A 10,300-nucleotide genomic window follows, 5' to 3' on the forward strand; every position below is an offset into this window, starting at 1 on the left:
TGCAGCCACTCAGCCTTCAAAATCCCAGCATCTGTCCCTAATTGTCCTTACTCTGGCATGACAGTGGGATACAAAGAGTGTTCATAAATAAATTCATGTGTCCAATGGCATTTTCCAGTGATTGGACATTTATTTTTTTTTCCCAAGACAGAACAACCTTTAGAAACAGCTAAAAGTGGCCTTGCTACATTTTGCTTCCCTGTACCTTCTCTCATTATATTTCTGTGTTGATTTTTCAAAAGATCTGGCATCTGTTTTAAAAACCTGACCCCGTTCTGCAGCTCTTGGAGCATTTTCCATTGAATTAAGGCATCAGAAGAGCTGCTGTTTGCCCTGTGCTTTTCTAAAAAGAAGTGAAAACATGTCCAAGGGTAGTTTTGTCATCCATCTTTTTGGGAGGCAGCATCCCACCCTACAGCTGCAATTCCTTAAAGGCTTTAAAGGTCTTATTTTGCAAGGAAGGGATGGGAGTTGGTGGTTTGAAAATCCAAGAGCAGCCAAAATACCAAACAAGAGGTTTGGGTGATCAATTATTACAGGATGTCTGACACTCCAGAAAGCACTTTTTAAAAATGCTTTATTTAAAAATCTAAAAAAATTATATAAATTTTTTTAAAAAAGGCATGAGAATGCAGTTTAATAAGTGGGGCAGAGGCAACCACTCAACCCTCCCACCAGCAGAACAATGCCCAGCAATATTATAATAACCCTGAGCAACAGCTACCTCAGGTTTTATTGATGAAGACATGATATAGGATAGGATATGATTATGATATTATATGATATGATTGATTTGATATGATATGATATGAAAAATGCCTTTGATCAGATCAGATCAGCTGCCCCAGCTCTCTACAGTCAGTGCACCAAATTCTGATCTCTACATGTGCTACATGACACAGAAAAAAAAAATGCATGAAATTATTTTATGTGACTCCTCTTACCCTCCGTGCCTTTTGGTATAAATAAGAAAAGGTAAGAAACCTCTCTATCAACCAAAAAAATCCCACATTTCATAACTATCCTTTTTTAAAGGCCTTTTCTTCTTCTCTTGGTAATTCTTAGTGAAGTATTTTTCTATACCTCTGAAATCTGGCTTCAAACCACAGCAAACAATTCTTTCCCATCAGCCAATTCTTTCCCATCTGTCAAATCACCAGGGCATTGCTGAAGTCCCTGTTGGTCAGGAAAGGGAGTAAAGCCCAGCAGAGCATTCCCTCAGGACATTCACAATAGCTCAGGAACTGCTTCTGAGTGACTGGAGTTCTGAATTCTGGCAAGGAGGTGGGATGTATAAATCTCACCTATCAAGAGTTTGCACAAAACAATCCATCCTCCAGCCAGGAATGGCTGCAGCTGGCAAGCACTGGAAGGACACATTATGGTAAATACAGAAAGACTTGCAGCAAAAATAAATGAACAACAAACACAGCAAGGATCATCTATTTTCAGTATTTACATCATTCCACAGCGTGCAGGACACAGAAGGTGAATTCACTGGTCACCCTGAGCAGGGATCTCTTACTCAAGCTCCAACTTCTTGGTTCCAGAAGCTTCCAATTCAATTTAATGGCACCACTCTGCTGTATTAAATATACCATATATTTATATTAAGTATATTAACACAAAGGGGTTGTGTTTTGATTCTTTGCAAGGCAAATCCATAAATTATATAAACTGCTGTCATCATGGTTTTGAAAATAAAATCTGCTTACTGGGAATATCCTGACTTGGAAAGGACTCACAAGGACCCCTGTGCACCTCTCCTATGAGGAAAAGCTGAGAGAGTTGGGATTGTTGAGCCTGGAAAAGAGAAGGCTTTGGAGTGACCTCATTGTGGCCTTCCAGGACCCAAAGGAGTTACAAGGAAGATGGAGAGAGACTATGGACAAGGGCCTGGAGTGGCAGGACAAAGGGGGAATGGTGTTAAACTTGCTAGAGGGCAGGGTTAGATGGGATATTGGGAAGGAATTGCTGGCTGGGAGGGTGGGGAGGCCCTGGCCCAGGTTGGGCAGAGAAGCTGTGGCTGCCCCTGGATCCCTGGAAGTGTCCAAGGCCAGGTTGGAGCAACCTGGGCTAGTGGAAGGTGTCATGAGATTATCTTTAGGGTCCCTTTTCAATCCAGGCCACTCCATGATCCTGTGATTCCTCAGAACCCAGGAAGTTCTTGCATGTGCTTATGACTAAAGAGTCTGTTGCCCAATCCACGACAAACCAAAAAGGACCAGATAACACAATTACAGCTCATTGACAGGCACATGAGGAAAGCTGGGATAACACAAAGGAAATGTGAGGTATAAAGGGATATTCTCTTCATGAAGAGCATTCCACTCCATCACATTTCATGTCAGATGCCCTGCAATGCCAAATCCTTAGGAAGGTGATGCAGCACTTAGTCTGTACTTACATATCCAAAGATTTAGGTAGTACAGGCACTGTGATTAGATGACAGTCCTACTACCAAACACATTCAAAAAGGTGGTTAGTCATGGTATAAAGAGAGGAAAAACAGAGAGCCTGAACACCAGATGCCCTGAATTATGGAATGATAAAGATGTAGAAAGGCTTGGGTTGGAAGGGACCTTAAAGCTCATCTTAAAGCCACGGGCAGGGACACCTTCATCTATCCCAGGTTGCTCCAAGCCCTGTCCAACCTGGCCTTGGACACTTCCAGGGATCCAGGGGCAGCCACAGCATCTCTGGGCAACCTGGGCCAGGGCCTGCCCACCCTCATTTCCAGCTGAGGGTGGTGAATAGCCTGAATTCCAGTTTGATTTAGCACAGAATTCATGGTGCCTGGAGGCACTCGAGGTAGGCAGTGACAGCCCTTCACCTCTGCCTCCTAAAGAAAAAAAATGCAGAATTTTAGTTAAATTAGCAGCCTGGTTTCAACAAAAACTTGTTCCTCTGAGTATTTTAAAGCACCTGCATTACAGAGTGTCCAAAGGACACTCACAGCTCTGCACCCCAAATCCCTCATTTCCTGGGACCAGCCAAGGAGAAATCCTCCCTCCCTTGACGCGTCGTTCTTCTCCTCTAATTGTGCTGTAATTATTAACTTCATTTATTGCTTCACAGAAGAGGAGATGTTTTCAAGTCTGTGCAGATCCACTGTAAATCTGCAGCTCCTCAATACCTCACTAATATTGTAAACACCTATTTTAAGGGTTTTTTTGCACTAGAGAGCCTCGGTGTCAGTGTAAATTTTTTAGCTGTAATCCCATAAATCTGGTGAGCTCTCCAAATGGGAAAATTATTAAAGGGAAGGAAATGAATGATGGGAATTTTGTTTCTGAATGGGATCATTTTGAAGAAATGAAGCCAAATAGTTAATTCTGAAAAGTTATTTAAAAATAAGTTTTTATATATATATATCTACATATCTATATCTACATATACATATAGATAGATATTTAAGCTGAAATAAAGAGGTAAGCAAGTCTTCCTGAACCTAATTGTGATATTCTTTTAAAGCTTTATTTATATATATATATATTTTTATATATATATATATAAAAATAAAGAACACTTTATTATCCTGTTCATTTTTTGATCTAGTGAATGAGTGCGAATTTTTCACTATTCTACTATTCAACAATAACTCCTGTAAACTTACAGTACAGCCCTCAATCAATAACATTTTGCCTACTTTAATTTGTGTTTTGGTAGTGATACACATGTATTAAAGCAATAAATCCCTTGGATATTGTTAAGGCAAAATAACTCAACACGAAACACCATTATTAAGGCACAGAGCATCAATTTGATCTGAGAGGGAGAAAATTCCTTAATAAAAGCAAAAACAAGTTTATTCCCCTGTTAGAAAAGCCAATAAAAGCCAGTTTTCACTGTGATGCCAGGCTGACATGCAAGATGGTGGGATGGAGCAGGGTAGAACATGGGACATCCCTGAAGTTCCCAATGGAGAAAGGACTGTCCAAAAAAACAGAAATGAAAACAAAAAAACCCACAGGGAAGCTCTTTCCTGAAACTCCACTGGTCTTTCCCTTCTGTGCTGTGAATTTTGAATTTTATCAGGCAAGATTGGTATCAGGAACTGCTGTAATAATCTTAGAAAAATAAAAGAATTAAGATGCACAGAATGCAGCCTGAGGCTGAAATGAGCTTTGAAGGGAGAGAATCCTCAGCCCTTACAACCACGTGGTGTTTTAAAAAGTGATACCCCAGAGGAACAGCTGCTGTGCCAGGAGCTCTTGGGTTTAGTTGGACAAGCTGCTTTCTTGAATCTGAGCTGTTGGGGTGTTGTAATATACTTAAAAATAACTCCTATATGTTCATATAAACATCATCTAATTGGACTCTACATCAAGGCAAATGAGGTGCCCTGAACCTTCCCAAACAGGGAAGAACCACTGCAATCTTGATTTATTTAATAGGTTTGACTTGTAGGCTCAGTTCTAAAGGATGGACACAGGGCCTGTCCTTTGAGCAGACTCCAGTTTTGGAGCAGCCACATGACCCTGGGCAGCTGAGGTCAAGAAGCTGATAAATCCTGAAAGCCAAATAGGGGATTATCCTACAGGGTCCTGCAGCCACAAAGAGCTGGAACTACAGAAACTACTGTAATGATGAGCACAGGGAAGATGTCACACTGGTTGAGCCAGGAACAACAGATGGAGACAGTGGACTTGCAAGGAAAAATGATGATACCAGCCAGGAAACAGTGCTGGGACCTGAACAGCCACCTGATGCTCTGCAGCTGAAAGACCACAAGAAAGCACAGACAAGGTCATTTGGTTTGTCCAGCCTGGAGAAAGGACTGAGGGAGACTCATCATGGTCTACAACTTCCTCGGGGGCAGAGGGGGGGGTAGTACCAACTCTGCTCTCTGGAAGCAAGGACAGCACCCAAGAAATGGCTGGAGCTGTGCCAGGGCAGGGTCAGGTTGGATCTCAGGACAAGGTTCTTCCCCCACAGGGTGGTTGGGCACTGACCAGGCTCCCCAGGGCAGTGGGCACGGCCCCAAGGCTGTCAGAGCTCCAGGAGGGTTTGGATGATCCTCTGAGGGACAGGGTGGGATTGCTGGGGTGTCTGTGCAGGGCCAGGGGTTGGATTCGATGATCCCTGTGGGATCCAGCTCAGGATATTCTGTAATTCTATGGATTTTCTAGTTGAAAGAAGGAACATCAACACTTTAAGCTCACATCTAATAAGTCCTCCTTAAGCAGGCATTGAAGCTTTTCATATCAAGTCTTAAATGACATCAAGTCTAAGGCAGAACCAGCACCTGCAAGAAGGTTTTAGGCCCCATGAGGACACAAAACACTCACCCCATCATGGTGCCTGTGCTGCTCCCCATGTCATAACCTCTCAGCCTCCATTTCAGTGCATTAAGTTGATCTCTGAATTAGTGCAATTTGCCACAACAGGTTTATTCACATCAAGACAAAGCCAGGGCAGCACTTTTCCCAAAAAACAGGATTAGATGACGGGTAAGTGCTCCCATCTGCACTTGTGCATGTTTAGACTCCGAGCAGGGTAATCACCACACTCCAGGGCACGATCTGCTGGGGTCGGGGAGATAATCTTACACCTCTTGCTGGTTTTGACATGGCCCAATTGGGAAGGTGTGTAAGGGAGGAGATAAGTCTGCCCTGAAGCACGAGTTATTCATCGCTGCCAGGGGCAGCTCCACAGATCCCAGAGGATGAGCCAGTCTAGAATGGCAGCCTGCTCTTCCCAACACAGCTTCAATGCTGCCCTGTGTGTCAGACACTTAGGAGAAAAACCACATGGAGCAATTTTGGAAGGAATTATTATCATCCTGAGGGTCTACAGACCACTAAAGATGATACTTGTTTCTTCAATTTTTTAAATAACAGAAAAAAATTACAATATCTTGCATTGAAACCTAAGGCAAAAATACAGATGCAAATCAAGTCTGCTCCTACAACTGGTGTTAGTTCTCAATCCATATATCCTGAGGATTTCAGTCTTAGCTTCTCATTTGGTATTTCCAAAGGATACCAGTGTAATTAGGCTGCAGGGAAGAAAGACACGTTTCTTCATTGAAAAACTACAAGGCCATTTCGACTGACATAGGAAAGAAAACTGTTCTCACAGACACACTAATTTATGGGCAAAATTAATTACAATGAGTGTTAAAATGACTCCACTTCAAAATCTTGAATAAGCAGCATGTTCAATCTATTTATACATCCAATTTTTCACCTTCTTACTGCAAGCATCTCCTCCCATTTTGCTTTTCAGCATGTACTCTGACTATAAAAAATTAAGGATAATGAAGGATGAAAATGAAGGATGGAGTGCTCCTTTCCCTGGACTAAGAGCTGGTGAGTGGAAATATTAGATCTAAGAGTCCACAATTCTCCAGAATGAGACAAGAAATACACTGAAAGAAGATAAATTACTTATCTAGAGCCATTCATCCAGTCAGAATATTGCTAAAGCTTTGATCTTTCCTTGTCTATGAGAGTGGTGAGGCCCTGTCCCAGGTTGCCCAGAGAAGCTGTGGCTGCCCCTGGATCCCTGGAAGTGTCCAAGGCCAGGTTGGAGCAGCCTGGGCTGGTGGAAGGTGTCCCTGCCCATGGCAGGGGGTGGAATGAGATGATATTAAATTCCCTTCCAACCCCAACTATTCTAGGATGATTCTTTGGTTTTGTTTTTTTTTTAGCACAAAGACTCAGGTTCCAATCTCTTACTGTCCCATTTCCATATCTGCAAAGTGATATCAACAGTGGGATCTCCAAGTGTATTTTAAGCAGGTTTCACACAACAGTTTAAATTTGTTTAAATATCAAAGCAAAGCCCAGACAAAAAAACCCCAAATGAACACCATTTTACCCTCATTTGGTTCAAAGCCAAAAAACCTGGAGTTCAGAGCAGGTACATCAAAAGGCCCCAGGCTTGAGGCAAGAAATCCCAGCCTGGTTTTGTTGGTGTGGGCAGATTGGTGCTGTTGCACTGGGAAAAGGGATCCTGGTCTGGGCTCTGTGTTCTGGCTGCTCATGGACAACGAGAAAACAACAACTGCCAACAGTTATCCTGAGCATTCCCTTGAAATCACAGAATCATGGAATGGTTTGGGCTGGATGGGACCTTAAAGATCACTTTGTTCCAACTCCCTGCCATGGGCAGGGACACCTTCCACTAGACCAGGTTGTTCCAAGCCCAATCCAACATTTGGCACCGGGAATAACCAGCCCAGGGATCAGCTGGAAGCACGTGCAAAGCCCAGGGGAAAGCTCTTACTGAGATTAAAAGATTCTCACAGCAATTAATGGCACAATAACTGCCAACATCACAGGCATCACCCGATCCCACTCAATCCCTAAGGAAAGCTTAATTCAGGAATTAAGCTTCAGAAATTCCTTCTGAAGTTTATTGGCGTGGCACTATCGGAGGTACCTTTTCACCACTTCTGAGCCCTCCTCATCCAGGAGGCCTTTGAGTCACACACTTGAATAACTGTAGCATTCCTTTCCTTTGAATCCACAAGATCCAGCCCATGGACACAAGGAATTAAAATATTTAGGAACTTACACTTCAAAAAACAAAAAAAACAGAGGGGAGTTTTCAGAATTGTGAGAATTCGTGCAGCAAAATTATCATTATTTTTTTATTTTTAATCATGGAATGGTTTGGGTTGAGAGGCACCTTAAAGCCCATCTCATTCCATCCCTCTGCCATGGGCAGGGACACTTTCCACTAGAAGGTGGAAATCATAGTGACTCTGTTTTGTAATCCAAGTTTGCAACTCCTGATTTCAGACAGGGTTCTCCTACATAATTTGTATAAAGAGTAGAAAAGGAAACATTCCCTCTGTCTTCTCCCACAGCTGAAGCTTGGGCAAACAGAAAACCAAGCAGGAAGAGATGGTGATAACCTGTCTGCATGGCAGGAATCTGCTTAGGAATTACCAAGGCACAGGTGTCCCTTCTCCAGAGCTCCCAAGGGTGCAGGAAAAGGTGCCTGTTCCTGTAGCACTGGTTCCTTCCCTGCAGCACCTCGTGCTTGCCAAAGGCACACGTTCCCCAGCACATCTCCCCACCTTGGCTGTGCTCTCCCTCTTCTTCCTGCCAGATAAAGCACCCAAGAGCCAGCCAGAGGATGGAATTCCTCCCGAGTGTTTCCAGGATCAGCACGTGGGATCCATCCTGCACAAGCTGATTAGAGGATTTCCCGGGCCCCTGACAGCAAACATCACACAGCCAGATGTCAAACCTCGGAGATGCAGCTCTGGCAAAGCCAGGCTGAGGGAGATTATCCACTCGGGAAGGGATGGCACTGGCTGGGAGCTGGCACTGCAATTACCATGCTGGGAAATGTTAACTGAGTTAAAGCAAGGCATGGAGGGGAGAGAGGGAAAACACTGGGAACTGAGTCAATTGTGGACTGACTAGAGGAGCAAAACTATCACCCTGCAAAGATTGATGAATCACCAAGCTGTGTAACAACCAGGACAACTCCCTTCCTCCATGCTATAAAACATCCATCTGCAATTACCTCTGGAATTCACCTGCACTGCAGGTACACAGCCTGGCCAGGGACTGACAGGAGACAGACACCACAGCTCTGAATTCTCCTCCTCCAAGCTGGTCCCTGTGTTCTCAAACACAACCCTTTGTCATCATAAACCTTTTAATTTTCTTTGTCTCTTTCTTCAAAACTCACTGGAGCAGAGGCAGGATGGGGTATCGCAGTGGGGAGGTTCATAGTTACAGGAAAAGCTCTAAAACTTTAAACTTAGAGGTTCCAAACCAACCCGAGAAAGAGAGATCTCGGCATTTAAGATTTTATAATTTTAAACAAAAACATGTTTATTGAGGGAGAGAAACTTGAGTCATTATCTGAGCATCTGGGATTACCAGTCCTGTATTTATGAGAGAGGCTGCAGCACATGGCTCTGCCACTGCTCTGATCTCTCCATCTGCGGTTCCAGGCTCTCCCTGCACTTACCCTCTGACAGATGGGAAATCACACAAACCCATTTTCCTGAGATTGCCCTTAGGAATCAACCAGCTGAGTCTTGCAAACCAGTTCTCTCTGGGTGAACCACGGACACTCCTCAATGCTGGGGTTGTTTTCATTCCCTGCGTTAGCAGAGCACCCGTGGGCCTCGCTCAGCACCGAGCCCTTGGTGCCTGTGATACCAAACAACACTGCTGGTGGTTGTTCCAGGGGATTTACAGCCTGATTCAGTGCAGGGATATGCATTTGGATATAGGGAATAGGTACAACGAGCCAGGGTCCCTTCTCAGGAGAAACACCACGCAAAAGGCAGCGACGACCTGCCAGTGTCAGCCCAGCACCTGCTCACGTACTTTCCTAGGATCTCAGAATGGTTTGGGTTGGAGGGGACCTTAAACCTCATCTTGTTCCACCCCGTGCCGTGGGCAGGGACACCTTCCACTAGCCCAGGTTGCTCCAAGCCTTGAATATTTCCAGGTATAGGGCAGCCACAGCTTCTCTGCCCAACCTGTGCCAGGGCCTCCCCACCCTCCCAGCCAACAATTCCTTCCCAATATCCCATCTAACCCTGCCCTCTGGCAGTGGGAAGCCATTCCTGGCGTCCTGTCCCTCCATCCCTTGTCCCAAGTCCCTCTCCAGCCTTCATGGTGGGCAGCTTGTATTTCTTGCTGGTATTTGCTTCCCTAGGTACATTTTTATTGTGTTCTGGCACTTCCTACAGTGAAGCTTAACACGCCTACTTTAAAAGAGCTGCCATAGCTGTGGAAGACAGAACCTTTTACAGCTCTATAACCATCAGGAGATGTGCAATAACTGCACTTTTACAGCAGACTTGTAAACCACGGGCTATGATTTGGGTCCCTCGACGCTGCACACCCAGCGATTCCCACAGCCTGGTTCCTTCCCACAGTCTGGCTCCTTCCCACCAGCACCACAGCTGCTGGGGACACCCTGATTTTGGTGCCACCTCCTGCTCCCCAAAACTGCACGGTCTGGGGACACCTTCACTTTGCTGCCACCTCCTGCTCCCCACGGAGCTGGGGACACTCTCATTTTCGTGCCACCTCCCACTCCCCAAAAACAATGGGGCTGGGGACACCCTGATTTCGGTGCCACCTCCCACTCCCCAAAACCAGTGGGGCTGGGGGCACCCTGATTTTTGCTCCCTGTGGAGCTTGGGACACCCTGATTTCAGTGCCACTTCTGCTCCCCACAGGGCTGGGAACACCCCGATTTTGCTGCCACCTCTCGCTGCCCAAAACTCCTGGGACTGGGGACACCCCGTTTTCGGTGCCACCTCCCACTCCCCGCGGGGCTGGGGACACCCAGATTTCGGTGCCACCTCCCA

This window comes from Manacus vitellinus, unplaced genomic scaffold, assembly GCF_001715985.3.
Source record: "Manacus vitellinus isolate BGI_N305 unplaced genomic scaffold, ASM171598v3 scaffold_43_pilon, whole genome shotgun sequence".
Classification (NCBI taxonomy): Eukaryota; Metazoa; Chordata; class Aves; order Passeriformes; family Pipridae; genus Manacus; species Manacus vitellinus.